Genomic DNA, 18,623 nt, shown 5'->3' with positions numbered 1-18,623 from the left:
TTTAGTAAATATTTATTCTAATGAACAAACTCGACTTGAACTATGCTAGCCATAGTTGTGCCTAGTATGAATTGGTCAAGGTGAAATTGAATAACTATAATACTCATCAACTTATCAAGATGCATTCAATTTGCAAGAATTTGTTGATCTTAAACTATTATCTAACAGAGCTCTAAATCATTGTTATGACTCATCTATCAACTCGATAATAAATACTTTTATTACAAAACTAAGAAGGTAGGTTCTCGCCACTAAATAATGTTAGTTTAAATAGTATCATTATGCATCTAGCTAGATAATCACCTATTTAGGATTGACCTATTCACACCTAGCTTAAGTTTACTTATATTTTTTCATGCTTTTGTCTCATCTAATATGGTTGAGACATGTCTCATCACTTTGCAAGAAAGAAAGAAAGAAAGATCTATTATAGTCCATGATGTAAGGTGGTCTATATATAGGTCTACAAATGTGGAGTCATGTTTGGAGGGGTAGTCAGTTGTTGTTTCCTACCTTGTCAACTCATCTACCTTGCAAGTATGTATAAAAAGTTCCTCATTGTATTTACACACACTTCATAACATATGATAGGCATGCTTTTGTGTTCATTTTTCACTAGCAAAAGATATAAAGTGATTGTGCTTTCAATGAAAAAAAGTTTCTTCTAACATCAATGTAATTCCAACACTTAGCCCTATCAACAAAATACGTTTCTTTTTTTTTTTGTTTTGATTATACAAAAAATACTACTGACAAACAAATTTTTAAACAAAGGGTCATTCAACCCTCTACGCATCTATTGACTTATTCAAAAATATATCTTTACAAGATTTCAATTCTCATTGGATATTGAAGCTCGCATGACTTAGAATGTGTTGATCTTTGCTCATTTCTATCTTCTATTGTTAAAAATAACTTGTAGATTTTGTGACATTTTTATTTGTAGGCACCAAACACCCTCCACTTATCTTGCTTGTGCCTCCCAAGGTGTCATTGAAAGTGCATTTTATATTTGGTGGTCATTTTGTCTGTTTCCATTGTCTATTGCAGGTTAAAATATAGCTTTGCAAGTTAGGTAATATGAAAGGATAGACACCCAAGAAACAATCACATTATTTCTGCTACATCACATGTGTTGTGCACCACATTTCAATCTCCTCCTTTCCCATGTAGTTTGTTACACACATCACCATTCAACAAATAGCACCCTTCTACATTTCCCACTATCTATCCTTTATAAGTGACTTTTCTTGGACTCTTGTTGAATGTTTTCTCTATAGTTTTTGGCAAACTTTACACATCAACTCAACATACTTATCCCATCTCCAATAACTTTTGGATTCACTACTTGAGAAATTCTTATGAAGCTATTGATTCCCCCATTCAATCAATGAGTATTACTACTCCACATGCCTCTTTCCATAGTGGTGGATTAAGTCTCAATTTTGTTTGTTTGGTGTGGGCTTTAACTACTTGAATTATATTGTCTCCATTTTGCAAGGCGTGTACCATTATTGGTATTTCTATGACTTCCAACCATGCCCTAATACACATGCCTCCCTCCACTTCATCCATTTTTGACTTGGTCTTCATTACTATCCTCATGGAGACAGTGTTTTCATAGGCTAATATAGGTGTGTGCGGGAAAAGAGGGTCTATGAAACACAAAATGTGAAAAAGAGGTCTCAAAGAGGCTTGCTCACACACCCACAGGACTTCTTGGTGCAAGTTATGGAGTCATGAAGAATGACTCAACTTCCCAAGGTTGGTTCCATGGTTCTCTATCTCACAAGGTCCCTCAAGCTAATGCCTTTTCTCTTAGATCACTGACCAAAGTGGCTTAGGGATGACAAATGCAAGAACGGGGGATGCTTTAGATTAAATTTTCCATGAAATTCATCCTAGCTATGCATGCTTCTATAAATGAAGTAAACTAGATTATAAGGTGACAAGATTAGTAGCACTACTATCCTAACATGATATACTAGTTGATGTTCTAAGCTATTGATAAAGAAAAATACTCTAAAATGTTATTCTAGATTAATTCTTAATACAAAAGAGACTAGATGTATTGATGAAATATGAGCATAAATGAGATACTAAAAGCTTGCTTGGATCCTTAAAATGGAGGAAGGAGAGCTCTATTTATAGTGAAAATAGGGCAAAGGATGGTCAAGATTGAAGGAGCTTATCAATGGTCAGGATTGAAAGTTATCAATCCATGTTTGCAATTTGCACCAATGAAATGGTGACAATTCTCAACATAAGACTGGTTGAGAGGGGAGGGTCAAAATATTAAATGCCTGAGAAGACCTCATGGTTACCCTAGGTGGTAAGGGTTAAGGTTAGGTTAGGATTATCCAATGGATAAAGTTTTTACCGAAAGGATAAACTCTTGTGCAAGGGTTAAAGGGATAACCATGGTCAAAGCAATGAATTTTTGATGAGACCCTTGGGTTAGATGAGGGTTAAGCTAGTCAAAAAGTCTCTAACCATGTAAGAGAGTTGAGTTAACCATTAATGGTTTTGGAAGACTTTCAAGGTTTAAGTTGTTGAAGCCTTTAATGGTTTTCAAAGACTTTGAGGGTCTGAGAAGTGACTTCCCCTTGCTTAGGGATGTGACAATATTTAGGAGATGGGTTAGGGTAATTTAGAAGTGATTAGAAGAGTCTAGAAGGGGGTTTAGGAGGCAAGTGGGAGATGTAGGATTTTGCAAGTGGATGACAAATAAAAGGATTTAATTAAAATAAAATGTTTTATTTCAATTTAGTTGTAATTTGGGAAATTGAATAAATTAGATTTATTCAATTTGGGGTAAACTATTAATTAAATATAAATTTAATTAAAAGTAGAGAGAAGGGGTTTAATTGAATAAAATGATTTATTCAATTAAATGACATAAGTGAATTTAACAAAGTAAATGGAATAATTTACTTAATAAAATAGAAGAATGTAGGTAATTTAATTAAATTAGATTTAACTAAATAGAGGAATGAACATAAAACATTCATTTAGGAATATGGTCATTTTTATATGTCTACAATAGGTGTTCACATTTGTAGCATTTGTTAACATTAGCATTTTTAAGTAGAGTTAACTATTACTAGTTATCCTTATTTAACCATTAGTTTTTATTTGCTACTAAACAAACAATCACGTGGGTCAAGGTTGTGATGATGTGGACTCACCAAGAAGGATGTCCATAGAGCACATCATGTCTCCGGCTTTGGAGGGGTGTATAATAGACAATCAGTCAAACCGCGAGGAGACCATAGAGTGCTTTTTTGGGCGGGCGGGAAAGTAGTGGGAGACAGCTATCGCCCATGGCTGATATTGTACTATAACACACATGTAATTAACTTAGGGAGTTAGGTCAGGTCAATAACAACACATTTAATATCTCTTCATATGTTGTGGTCAATAACATGCCAAGCCATTAACTTGGAATGAAAGAAAGAGCAGTCATATATTTGTGGTCAATAACATGCAAATCCATTAACTTGCAAAGCAAGGAAGAGAAAAACAGGAGTAAAGAAGATATATGTGAAGGTTAAATGCATGTTATACAATCATGATCAGCAGCAGTAGCATGGGTGAGGGCTTGGATGTTGTTGAAGCTTCAAGGTATGCTAAGAGAATTATTCACAAGATTTTCCTTTTTCTTATGTGTTCATATTGTTTTCTTTTGCAACTTTTCTTCATACGTTTTTCCTTTGGCCTTTTCTTGTAGAGGGTTGGAAATCGAAGACTAGACATGCGTTATAGGAGTGACAAGAATAGAGGGGGGGGGAGGGTTTGAAGAGGAAGTTAAAAATGTTGATTATAGGAGTGGCGATAGTAGCATGGGCTAGGGTTACATTAGTTCTGAGAAATGTATGTGTTCTCATGATAAGCTCTAGTTTTTATCTATTCTTGGTTGAATTTTGCTAGAAAAATGGTTAAATTCCTATACTCCTATTGTCCGCACTACTACAATAGTAACACTATTGTCTTTTACCTAGAGTATTTTCCTATAACATGTATCATTACAGGGTGGATATAATAATAAAAAATACCATTAATACTAGCCAAAAGTCCAAATTCCTCATCTCGACCTACAACAGATAGTTTTACCCCACCCTAATAAAGCTCAGGTTAATTTAATGAGGTCACATCTTTCAAAGTTTCATATGGAGCAGGTTTTGGTGATAAATATAAATAAATTAAAGTGTTTTGATTATCTGTTTCACGACCGTTCAAGTTTCTTTCCATGGCTGCAGCTAAACTGGCTCCAAAATGGAGTTATGAAACTCATGTTATTGACTTTTTTGAAAATTTTCAAAAAATACAAATTGTTGATCATGATCAACAAAATTAGCTTCGGCTTTGATTTTTCAAAAAATTTCAAAAAAAATAACATGAGTTTCATAACCCCATTTTGGAGCCAGTTTAGACATGTCTGCGATTAACAGGCATTGTTTATGTTGTGTACAACTTGGATTAGATAGTGTTTGTTTTGACATATTTATCTTATAATCTATTAAAATTAAGTTAATAGGTTGGTATTAACATAAAAGAATTGAATGATCCTTGATTTCAAAAGCCAGTCATCACACAATACTTTAAAGGAACACGTTTCGATCATTGAAACAAACAAATGACTACCAGAACTAGAGCACCAGTTGCCATTAACCAGATTCCTGTCTTCCATTTGGTTAATGAAATTATTAAAAAAATAAGAAGATGTCAACAAAGAAATAGATGCAATAATATGAAATACACTCAAAGTCAATAAAATGAAATAACACGCAAAGTGGCTCCAAAAAGGTATGTCAATAACACACAAAGTCAATAACACAAAATACACACAAAGTCAATAACCAGAAATTTTTCAAAAATTACAAATCGTGATAAAAATCAAAGCTACAGTTAAATCTGATGTTCATGATCAACGATCTGTAACTTTCAAAAAATTTCGTGTTATTGACTTTGTGTGTTATTGAAGTACCTTTTGGGAACCACTTTAGCTATAGCCCAGATTTAGCTACGGATGTCATTTTCGAGTCAGTTCATGAACAACTAAACATGATTTATTAATATCGGTTATGAACTGATTGTATTAATCATCTATTATTATGGAATGATTGGTTTACTTTATCAGTTTTACATAACCGATCATATTGTTTTCATTTTTCTTATAATACAATTTGTGTTATGAATCAGTTTGTGATTGATTAAGGTTATAAGACACCTTTCGATTATCTAGAGTCACGTTGTATACTCTGCTATCGATTGTTGTATATTAGCAATGCACATTTCCCTTGGAAGGTTGATAAGTAATAGTGATAATATAGGAAATTTATATATAGAAATATATGTATAAGCAATCCATAATTATTACAAACTAGGAGGATTGGCAAGTATACACAACAATCAGTAGATATAGAAAGATAGAGAAAAAGATATGACAGTTTGTGCACATATAGCAGTTAGCTCATTACCATGAAATTGGAGGAAGTCAATTAAATATAGTGGTCTATCTTAATGAAGAACTCATGGACATACATGAACTCTACATATTGGATCATCTATGTATTCCATGGCATACTGACTAAACATACAACAATTCATTATATATACTTATTGTGAATTCAATATACAAACTGCAAATTGAATTCATACCTCTCATAATTGAATTAACATCTAACTTATATCTAAGGGAAAATAGTAAAATAAAAATTTTAAATTATATGCTTACCCTAATATGATCCTAAAATTCAACAAATTCCAATTATCTCATTCAGAGTTATGTTGATAGAAGCAAAAATCAGGAGAAAATTGTGCTTTTTTTTTACTATATTGTCCATCGTGCTTTATCCCCCAAGCCTCTTATAAACTAAAAGACTGGGCATGAATTATTTGTGTATAAACGGTTTTTGATTAGTCATAAACACAATTCATTCAACATCAAAATTCAATATTATTTTGAGAGGTTTTTGTTTGCATTGTATGTGCATCCTTGTTGTATGTTGCCATGGATCAAATTTGGCTCTTTACAGTTGTTACGGTGTCTATGACTCTAAGTATGAACCAACTATTTGTATGCTCTATGTACTTTCAATTGTTTGGAAATTGGTGTGTAATTCAGCGATATTGGCTAATATGTAGTTCACTAGGATGTTGATTCACCAAAAAATGGTAGGAAATGTTGGGATTGGAAGTGCAAGATGGTGGTGAAGGTCTCCATCACTTCTCTTTACAGGATATTTGGTGGACCTAAATTTGCATTAACAATAATTCAACTAAAGACTTTTGTGCGGTAATTCCACTTGCTAATTTGGATGCATTCTTCAAGGGGGAATCGTTGGTTTAAGGTTTTAAAACTAAGTTTGTCTGAAAGAGGCATATTGAAGATGATAATAGTAGTATGCACAACAGCCATACGATAAAGATGTATAGTCAGTTAGTAGTTACATTCTTTGGTATGCTTTGTTCTATGTTTAATGACATATCGACTCTCGCTAAAAATATGAAAGTTTTTATGTTTAAGGTATTGGTGTTCTTATGGACCAAAAGACAATAGGAATAAGTTGCCGCATTCGAAGCAAAATCATGTGTATAAAAAAAAATGAGATTGTACATTCCATTTCATTGTCAAGGTGTTATATAGTAGGGCAGATGTGCCCATCTTGATATACAAGCAACTGTTGCATGTAGACAACAATGGTATGTTTTGTCATCGTGTACAAGATACCAGCAACAAGTTGTTGGCATTATAACAGACAAGAAGAAGGTTGGCAATCCAATTACAATGAGAGATTGTTGGCATTTCAATAAGGATATTGAGAAGGTTGTTGATGACTATGGATATAACTGATCAAGGATGATTACTGTCTTAATATTATTATTTTGTCATTGATGTCAAGAAATTGATTTTCTAATTCAGTATGATGTTGCCATATCTTAAGAAGTATGATTTGATGAGTATAAAGATGTCGGTAAAAGACACAGAAAGAATATGATGAATAAGGGGATAAGTTATTCAATGGGAAACTATTACTGAGCTAGACAATGATGAGATCATGATGTTTAGATTATTTTGATATCCTACATATGCTATTGTTCGAAAGGTTAATACTATACTATGTTACCGAGCAAAGAACCTAGTCAGTAAACCCTAAGGAACCTAGTCGGTAAGCCCTAAGGTTGTTGCTATCAATTAATGTAGGCAGAATGTCTACCGAGAAGTTTAGTATTTACCAAGTGACAACTGAGCTATAACAGAATGCATTAAATGTTTACATGTGATATTTAATGAAGGAAGTTGATTAGCTAGAGTGGATTAAATGATTGGTAAGCCGTGTATGAAGATTGTTAAAGAATCTATGGTAAAGAAAGATTGGCAGGAATATCTACAGCTTAGATTGAACCGCAATAACCTAACACAAGTTCCAAGGTGAAAATGCAAGTTCCAAGGTGGGGTAAAATGTTTTCAGATCGAAGGATACATTAAACCTAGACAAGATTGAAGATCTGATGACTATGATTGATCATGGGAAATGTGATCAAGGAGATTAAGCGGTTGGAAGATTGTTTATAAATAGGAAACTATTGATAAACAATGTATGCAGGCAAGTGTATGCACAGGGATGCTACATAGTGATTACCGAGCACAGAAGCTTGAAGACCTGTTTTGATAACAGAGCATAGAGCCCAGCAAAGGGACAAGATAAGTCCTATGAATTGATTGTATTGAGCAAATAAGAATCTGCTTCAACATTTTTAGATGTGAAGTTGCAGACATATTTTTATTACTATTATTTTGAGAAGTAGCAGAAAATCTCTTAACGGAGTGGACTAACAGTCTTATTTGTAAAATCCTCTAGCAAGGTGACATTCTTATTGAGTGTTTGAAATCCTTTAACAAGGTCACTTCTAACAAGGTGAAGATCCTAACAAATCTGAGGGAAATCCCTTAACTGGGTCACATCTAGCAATGTGTTTGAAATCTTTAACAAGATTTGCTTTTAACTGAGCATACTCTAGAAGAGTATATTTCTTAGTGGGTCCGAAATCCCACAGTGGTTTTTCCCTATTTGGGTTTCCACGTTAAATTTGGTGTTATATGTTTGTGATCTTATCTATTTATGGATCTGCACGCATTACTATTTTTTTGATAAGGTTACCGAGGTTGAATCTATTGTTTTTATTGAAGATTAAGTTTGAATGATTCACCCCCCCTCTCATACTGTTAGCTTGGCATCTGTACTAATCATATTTAGTATCAGAACTATCAATTGGTATTAGAGCTTTGGACTCTAGTAGAAAAGTTTAAAGGCACTTCAGTTAAAGATCCAAAATATGTATAAGAGGGATGCACCAAACCTGAATAAGTCAAGTTTCTCTACATGGCAGGAAAGGATGAAGCTGCATCTATCAGGAATTGGAGAATATGCTATCTATTATCTGGAGAATGATTTCATCACATCGAGCACCTATCCATTGACAATGGAAGAGATAAAGGCAAAGCAAGAACATATTCAAGCAATGATTGAAATAACATCTGCATTGACCGAATCAGAGTTTAATGATCTAGAAGGATGTACTAATGCAAAGGCAATGTGGACTAAGCTCATATCTGTGTATGGTGGAGATGAACATGTTCAAAGAGAAAAATTGGATAGTCTAAGAGGACAACTTGAATCTATGAGGATGAATGAAGGTGAGAACATAACCCATACAATACAAGACTAAAGGAGATTTGCAATCAAATCAAAGGAGCAGGTGGAATTATTGAGGAGAAAGATATAACAAGTAAGTTGTTAAGAACCCTTCTACCAGCCTATGCAATCTGAGTCTCTGCAATCAATGAATTGAGGTCTATACCCAATATGCCAGTTTCTTTAGATGCTACTATTGGTAAGCTACATGCATTTGAGTTAATTAACTTTGATAACAGTGGGTCATTCGTAAATAAAGTTGAATTTGCATTCAATTCTTGTCATATTGATGAGACTGATGATTACAATGATAGAAAATATAAGTACTCAGAAGGGAATCATAGTGGAGCAAGTGAAAGATTTCGCAAAAACATGGAGGAGGTACACAAACTGTATGAGGAAATTAGAAAGCAAGAAGAGTTTGAAGCACTATTAGCCAGAAGGTTACCGAGAGAAAAAGGTAAGTATAAAGGAAAGCTACCTTTAAAATGTTTCAATTGTGATAAGATAGGACATATGGCTTCTAACTATCCTGACAAAGAATCTAGTGAAAAGAGATATTACCGAGTCTTGAAAAACTTGAGAATGCTATGTGTCAAGGATGCCAGATGGGTAAGATGATAACATCAAGCTTTACAAGTAAGTCCTACACTTCAAAGGGAATTTTAGATCTTGTGCATACTGATCTTTGTGGTCCTATGAAAGTTCAGAGTTATTATGGTGATAAATATTTCATATTATTTGTGGATGATTACTCAAGGATGATGTCAGTAATGTTTTTAAAAGAAAAATCAGAAGCTTTTCAAATGTTTAAATGGTACAAGGCTAGAGTTGAAAATGAAACAAGAAGACAACTGAAATGTCTCAGATTAGATAGAGGAGGAGAGTTTACTTCTGATGAGTTCAACTTATTTTGCAATGATCATGGTATAAAAAGACAAGTCTCTGCACTGAGAACTCCACAACAGAATGGGATAGCTGAGAGAAGGAACATATCTATTGTGGATTGTTCCATAACCTTGATGATTGAAAAGAAAGTTCCACAAACATTTTGGAGAGAAGCAATAAGCACAACAGTTTACACCCTAAACCGAGTACAACTGAAGAAAGGAACTTTGAAGACACTTTATGAAATCTGGCATGACAAGAAACCTAATGTAAGTTATTTTAAAATCTTTGGGAGTAGATGCTATGTTCACATAGATGATAGAAATGGTAAGTTTGATCAGAAAAGTGAAGAAGGAACATTTCTAGGTTATTCTTCTAGAAGCAAAGCATTTAAATGTCTGATCAAATCATCTAACAAAATAGTAGAAAGTGCAAATGTGAAAATTGATGAATTTGCAGAAAGAAATGATGAAGGAAACTCCAAAAACCAGAAGATTATGAAGGATTTGTCTATGTTCAACCAAGAAGTCCTACCGAAAAGACTGCTAAAGAAAATGAAGAGAATATCTAGTTATCGAGTGATGAAGAAGATCATACAGAGCCTACCGAGCTTGTATTATCCAAGTATGTCAGAAGGAATCATGCACCAAGTTAGATTATAGGAGATAAGAATGATCCAGTGATGACAAGGAACAAACTAAGACAGAACACATGTCTAATATCTGAATTTGAACCGAGAATAGTGAAAGAGGCATTTAATAGTGATGATTGGATAAATGCTATGATAGAAGAGATTGATCAAATCAAGAAGAATGACACATGGAAATTGGTCCCAAGATCAAAGGGCAAAAATGTAATTGGTACAAAGTGGATCTTCAGAAACAAGCTAAATGAAAAAGGTGAGGTCATTCAGAATAAAGCAAGACTAGTTTGCAAAGGTTATGCCCAAGAAGAAGGAATTGATTATGGTGAGACTTTTGCACCTATGGAAAGACTTGAAGGAGTAAGAAAATTGTTGGCATATGTTGCTTACAAGAATTTCAAGGTATATCAAATGGATGTCAAATCTGCATTTCTTAATGGTATATTGGAAGAAGTTTTCATTGAACAACCTGAAGGATTTGTTGAAGGAGAAAATAATGATCAGGTATGTAAATTGAACAAAGCTTTATATGGTCTGAAACAAGCACCTAGAGCATGGTATGAGAGATTGCACTCATATTTGATCAAAATTGGTTTTATAAGAACAAGTGAAAACAACAATATGTACATGAAGAATGATGAAAATGGAATACTGATCTTAGCCATATTTGTTGATGATATTATCTTTAGTGGAAATGACTCTCTATGCAAGAACTTTGGAAATGAAATGAGTAAAGAATTTGAGATGTCATTAATTGGTGAGATAAAATATTTTATAGGTCCACAAATACTGCAAATGAAAGATGAGATTTTCATTACCCAATCCAAGTACATAAAGAAAATCTTGAAGAAATTTAGAATGGAGGATTCAAAACTAGTAAGTACTCCTATGACTACCAACTGTAAACTATCAAAGAACGATGAATCTGCATCTATTGATGAGACACTTTACCGATCTATGATTGGAAAGTTGCAATATGTTATTCACAACAGGCCAGATATAGCACATGCAGTAGGTATTGTTGCAAGATTTTCTATAGATCCTAAGGAAACACACATGACGGAAATCAAAAGAATTTTCAGATACTTAAAAGGCACTGAAGATTATGGTTTAGTATGCAATTTTCCAAAAATGAAGGACCACTACGATGCAATTTTTGTGAAAAAATGAAAAAATTTACTCTATGGCACGCTTCCCGAGGCAGAATTTCGACTAATCCTTGGACTGGCATAATCCTCAGTCCATCCTCGAACTACGTTTCGAATTTCGTCAAATTCTGGGTTCGTTTGCCATGCCTTTCCTTCAATTTCAGGTTTTAAAACCCCAACTGCAGGTGGAGAATTTTCTTCAAACTGCAAGTTTTAATGATATTCATTGTTTTGGTCTTTGTAGGGGAATTTTTGACCAATTACATGTGCACTTTTATTTCAAATATGTTACTTGTAATTTATTTTAAATTTCCCCTTTGTTGTTTTTATCTTTTTATTGTTTTTTGGTCATTTTTAGTTAAAATAGGGATTTTTTGGCTCAACTGCAAGTAAACTTGCAGTTTGGTCAAAAAACCCCTACTTTAATGGTTTTCACATGTAATAGGGATTTTAAATCCCCATTACATATGTGCAAGTAAACTTGCAGTTTGGTCAAAAAACCCCTACTTTAATGGTTTTCACACATGTAATAGGGATTTTAAATCCCCATTACATATGTGCAAGTAAACTTGCAGTTTGGTCAAAAAACCCCTACTTTAATGGTTTTTGCATGTAATAGGGATTTTAAATCCCCATTACATATGTGCAAGCAAGTATAACTTGTTGTAGGGATTTTATTTCCCATTTACAAGTATTTAAAACTTGCAGTTTGCTCCAAAAAACCCGATTTTGCCTTGTAAGTGAAAAAGTGACAATTTAAAACTTGCACTTTGGTCCAAAAAACCCGATTTTGCTCATAAAGTGCATTTTTGAAATTTTAAACTTGCTATTTGGCCAAAAAATCCCGATTTTGCCTAACATGTTGAAAAAGTGAAATTTTAAACTTGTCATATCCTCCAAAAAACCCGATTTTCATTGTTTCATACATTTTAAACTTGCTATTTGTTCCAAAAAACCCGAATTGCAAGGAAAAACATGTTTTTTGAAGATTTTTAGCAAATTTTTGTGGAGATTTTTTGGGAGATAGAAGGCGTTTTGGATTCCTTCCTATTTCCATGCATTTTTAGACACCTTTCACGCCACATGGAGGTTAAGTTTGCTGGTTTTTAGGTTTATAACAGCAAACACGTTTTTGCTAAAAAACCACGTTTTTCTTCATTAAAAATGCCACGAATCAGCAATGTTATGAATCGTTTTGGCTTGGTATGCTAAGGTATTGAGGTTAGAAAGAGTCTTGGCCATTTTCCATGCCATTTCTCATACATTTGCTGCCACGTTTTTCAGTTTTTGCCATTTTTTCAAAAACGTGGCTAGGGTTTTGGAATACGGTTAGTTTCTTTTTAAGAGATATTCTTCTTTATTTCAAAGATTGATCATCTTTTGGAGAGGCATTTTCACATTGGAGCAAGGTAAGATTTATTTTCTTCTTGTTTCTTTTTTCTTGTTTTCTTGTTTTTTTTTTCTTTCTAGTTGTAAATTTGTAAATGGTTGGTTCTTCCCCAAAAATCAGATTTTGTGAGAGAGATTTTCCCTTTTGTAAAGCAATTTTAGAATTGCATTGTTCTTCCCCATTTTCCCTCTTTACTTGTATTCGGGATTTTAAATTCCGATTACAAGTTGGATGAAAATCATTGTTCTTCCCTTACGGATAAAAGATTTAACCATCTTTTTTTTGAAATCCGGGTTGCAAGTTGAAAGTTCTTCCCATTTTTGCATTGGCAAAGTTCCAAGTGATCTTCTTGAAATTCATTTTTACCTATCCGCTTCCAATTCCCTCATCCGTACATACCAATTCATCCACTCATTTCACACCTTCATTCATTTTCCCCATTTAAAGTCTACTTGCAGTCAGCCATCCAGAACCCGAAATTGGTCCAAAATGCACTCAAAAAACACTTGAAAATGAGTTTTAAAGGACCAATTACAAGTGCAAACTTGTAGTTACCCATTACACATATGAAGTTGCATGTTTGTTCCCACATTTGCAAGTTAATGCTCTTGTTTTTCCCACACATGTAATGCAGCTTCCAAAACCCGAAATTCACTTGTGAGCCCATTTTCGCATCAATTTATCCCTTCCCTTGTCAGTCCGGTTTGCACACACGATCTACCAAATCAATGGATTAAGGCATGGGCCTTATTTTGCAAGAAGATTTCAAGAATGAAGGATGATACAAAGAAGAGATACAACAACAATTCATGGTTGAGAGCATAGAATGCTTTCAAGACAAAGATGGTCATGACATGAAAAGAGGAAGGTAGCCCGTTCCCTCTTGAAAAGCTAGTATTACCCCAAGCAAGAAGACAAGGATGCAAGTTCCCGTTCCGGTTCAAGATGTCTTTACCAATCTAGAATACTTCAAGTTCTAGCATCCTGAAGCGACATGAAGATCATCACAGACAAAGGATGATGCAGTTAGAGTCGTGTCTTTAGACACATGGAATAGTTTTAGTTATGCATTTGTAATTTCGTTTTGACAAGTTACATGTAAAAATATTTTTTGTAAAATGCAAGTTACACATTACTTGCACTTTTGTAATTACATGTAAGACAACTACAAGTTGTGTCCGATTAGGACTGTAGTTGGAATAAGTCTTAGTTAGTTGGAGTAACTCTTAGTTAATTAATGAAGTCTCAGTTAGTTATTGAATGAGTCTTGGTGGTTGAGAGAATCTCTCAAGTTAGTTAGGATCCTCCCACCTTTTTCTCAAGGCTCCTCTTCTATAAATACTGGAGGAGTCTATTGTAATATTTATCTTTTGGAAAGCAAGCAAAAACTCTGCCAAATTTACAGCAAGAAGTCTTTGAGCTTATGTATGTGAATTGAAGGTTTTGAAGAATAATAAAGAAGGATTACTCAAGTTTTGAGTCTTTGAGCTACATGTTTGAGTTTGAATCTTTTTATTCCTTCTATGCAAAGTATTTCTAAAGGGGCTTAGTCCAATCTGATTTGAAGTCTTTGAGCTGCAAGTAGAGAAGATTAATTAAAATAGGAAACTCTCTTGAAGGAGCAGCAAGTCTTTGAGCTTGCGTCCATTCTTGAGGAAAATTACTGTTTGATAAGAAATAGCAGCAAGTCTTTGAGCTTGCATTAGTTCTTGTCTTTGTGTTAAAAGAATAGATTATTCCAGTCTTTGAGCTGTTATCTTTTATTCGTTGTAAAATTTAGTATAGCAAAGGGTAGATAGGACTTCCAATAGTCAAGTCTTTGAGCTTGATATTGCTGTCCCGTCCCGAAGGAAGTGACGGGAGTCTTTGAGCTTTCAGGAAACTTCACTTCCTTTCTCTCATTTTACTTGAAAGTGGTTACTGCTGTTATTCAATCGCTATCCTTTTCTGTGAAGAGAAAAAGGATATTGTCTTTCTTGAAAAAAGAAGAAAGATTGCTGTCCCATCCAATTTTATTTTCCAAGTTGTAGTTAGATAGGGGGAGCCTTCCCTTAATTAGGAGAGTTTTTACTCGTGTGCTGTAGTTGAAACCACAATTTTGTATATTTCCCCAAGTGTACAAAATTTTCAACCAACAAAAGTTTATACTGATGCTGATTGGGTAGACAACATTGATGACAGGAAAAGCACAAGTGGAGGAGCTTTCTTCTTAGGAGAAAGACTAGTGAGTTGGCTTAGCAAGAAACAAGGATGTGTTTCTCAGTCAACAGCAAAAGATGAATATGTTGTTGCAGCACTGAATTGCACCAATATCGCATGGATCAAACAACTGTTGGAAGGTATAAATGAGCAAGTTACAGAGCCAGTAACTATATTCTGTGATAACACTAGTGCCATCAACATTTCAAAGAATCCTATTATGCACTCTAAGACAAAACACATATCTATCAAATATCATTATCTTAGAGAAGAAGTTCAAGAGAAGAATGTGGTTTTGGAGTATGTTAGCACAAAGGAACAAATTGTAGACATCTTCACCAAGCCACTGCCAAAGGACAGTTTTGAGTATCTCAGAAGTCAGTTAGGGGTCCTACCCCTATCTTCCATTCACTGACCAAGTTCGGTGAAAGCATCAATTCGATGACTCTACAAAATATCTTTTGGGAGTTGATGCTGATTTACACACTTTAGGAGGTTTTCTAAAGGTGTGAAGGAAACAATAAATAGGGAATAGGAATTGAAGACAAAATGCTCTGACTGAGACTGAATTGATACATAATAGCATGGAATTCACTTCTCAGAGGAAGAAATTATGTTTTTAGTTCTTTTCATTTTTGGCATTTTTGTCAAAGGGGGAGAAGACTAATGTATCGGGGAGAAGTCTACTAACCGAAGGACAAGACTACATTTTAGAACTGGGGAGAAGACTAATGATAGAGGGAGAGAATTTCAAAATTTCACAGCAATCTAAATCTGAATCAATAAAGTCAAATCAATTGGTTTTGCCATCAATGCCAAAGGGGGAGATTATTGGCATTATAATAGACAAGAAGAAGGTTGGTATTCAAATTACAATGAGAGATTGTTGGCATTTCAATAAAGGTATTGAGAAGGTTGTTGATGACTATGGATATAACTGATTAAGGATGATTATTGTCTTAATATTATTATTTTGTCATTGATGTCAAGAAATTGATTTTCTAATTCAGTATGATATTGTCATATCTTAAGAAGTATGATTTGATGAGTATAAAGATGTCGGTAAAAGACACAGAAAGAATATGATGAATAAGGGGATAAGTTATTCAATGGGAAACTATTACTGAGTTAGACAATGATGAGATCATGATGTTTAGATTACTTTGATATCCTACATATGCTATTGCTCGAAAGGTTAATACTATATTATGTTACCGAGTAAAGAACCTAGTCAGTAAACCCTAAGGTTATCGCTATCGATTAATGAAGGCAGAATGTCTAACGAGTGAAGTTTAGTATTTACCGAGTTACAACCGAGCTATAACAAAATGCATTAAATGTTTACATGTGATATTTAATGAAGGAAGCTGATGAGCTGGAGTAGATTAAATGATTGGTAAGCTGTGCATGAAGATTGTTAAAGAATCTATGGTAAAGAAAGATCGGCAGGAATATCTACAGCTCAGATTGAACCACAATACCCTAACACAAGTTCCAAGGTGAAAATGCAAGTTCCAAGGTGAGGTAAAACATTTTCAGATCGAAGGATACATTGAACCTGGACAAGATTGAAGATCTGATGGCTATGATTGATCATGGGAAATGTGATCAAGGAGATTAAGCGATTGGAAGATTGTTTATAAATAGGAAACTGTTGATAAACAATGTATGCGGGCATGTGTATGCATAGGGATGCTAAATAGTGATTACTGAGCACAGAAGCTTGAAGACTTGTTTTGATAGCAGAGCATAGAGCCCAGTAGAGGGACAAGATAAGTCCTATGAATTGATTGTATTGAGTAAATAAGAATCTGCTTCAACATTTTTAGATGTGAAGTTGCAAACATATTTTTATTACTGTTATTTTGAGAAGTAGCAGAAAATCTCTTAACTGAGTGGACTTAACAGTCTTATTTGTAAAATCCTCTAGCAAGGTGACATTCTTATTGAGTGTTTGAAATCCTTTAACAAGGTCACTTCTAACAAGGTGAAGATCCTAACAAATCTGAGGGAAATCCCTTAACCGGGTCACATCTAGCAATGTTTTTGAAATCTTTAACAGGATTTTCTTTTAACCGAGCATACTCTAGAAGAGTATATTTCTTAGTGGGTCCGAAATCCCATAGTGGTTTTTCCCTATTTGGGTTTCCATGTTAAATCTGGTGTTATATGTTTGTGATCTTATCTATTTATGGGTTTGCATGCATTATTGTTTTTCTGATAAGGTTACCTAGGTTGAATCTATTGTTTTTATTGAAGATTAAGTTTGAATGATTCACCCCCCCCCCCCCCCCCCCCGCTCTCATACTGTTAGCTTGGCATCTGTACTAATCATATTTAGTATCAGAACTATCACAAGTTGTACTCACAATTTGTACCAAATATGTGTGACAAATGCAAATCTGTGTCAATGCTATAATAGACAAACACCTTGATGATCCTATTTTTGCAGCATGTTGAGGAAGAGAGATTGATTCCTAACACATAAGGATGTTATGAACGCGATGACAAGGGTCTCCTCCATTCTATCATGAGCACATGCAAATGATGCCACAAGCATCTTAAAATGAAAAAAAACAAGAGGAGGGTAATTTTTATTTTTTTTCCAGCAGCCAAAATGTCTCGACACACCTTTAATTATGGGAATACTGTTGGCAATTGATACTCATTAGATTCATTTTTTTAATCATTGATTGAAACAAGATTCGATGGAAGTCACAAACCCGCACTAGGAGGCATATACCGACAGATACCGGCATTGGAAGAATTCAAGCCTACACTGGCACCGACACCAGCATCAATACTTCAAGCAAGCCAACATGAAGGAAGATTTATTTAATAAATCATTTCATAATTATTGTTGAGGCAGACATTGATTATCTTTTGTAAATACATTGTAAGCCGAAATAAGGCATATGATGTGTAATAGGTATATAAGTCAGTCAACTAGGTCAATTTAAAACTTGATGAGATAATGGTAATGTAATAGAGATAGACATATATAGGTATAGCAGAACTGTGAGATGTGAAATATATGTATGGAGATGATTTTTATATGTGACCATTATATCATACAATGATCTACAGATAGCTTGGAAAGCATTCTTGGATGAGAAGTACTACCAGTAAAAGTTCAAGTTTGTGAACCGGTACAAAGCAGAACCAGAACCGAAACTCTATTTGGCATAGCAGATGCATTCTTGAGTTCATTTTTAGTAATTTACCATGGCAGAAAGCTTGTAGTTAGTGAGGCTCTTTAGTGATGAGAAGTATGCTCTAGGCAATGTGTCTTCTTGTAAGTGCAGGCCCCTATTTTATGTAATATCTTTTCATATGGCTAGTGAACTGATATTGTGGGTCACAAATTCCACTGTGGTTTTTCCTCATTGAGGTTTTCCACGTATAAATTCTATGTGTTATAGTGTTGATTTATGTGGATGCTTTATTTTATTCCTGTTATATTCTTATTTGTTTACCGGTACATACATGCATGGTTTAGAAATTTAAAGATTGTTGATTTCGGCAAAACACTGATTCACCCCCCCTCTCAGTGTTCTCAGATCCCAACAATTGGTATCGAAACTTGGTACCTTGGAAGAATTTTAACAACTAGAGGAAGATCCTAAAACTAGAATCTTTGAGCATGGCTATGGAGA

The sequence above is a fragment of the Cryptomeria japonica genome, chromosome 2, assembly GCF_030272615.1.
Source record: "Cryptomeria japonica chromosome 2, Sugi_1.0, whole genome shotgun sequence".
Classification (NCBI taxonomy): domain Eukaryota; kingdom Viridiplantae; phylum Streptophyta; class Pinopsida; order Cupressales; family Cupressaceae; genus Cryptomeria; species Cryptomeria japonica.
This window is presented reverse-complemented; position numbering follows the sequence as displayed.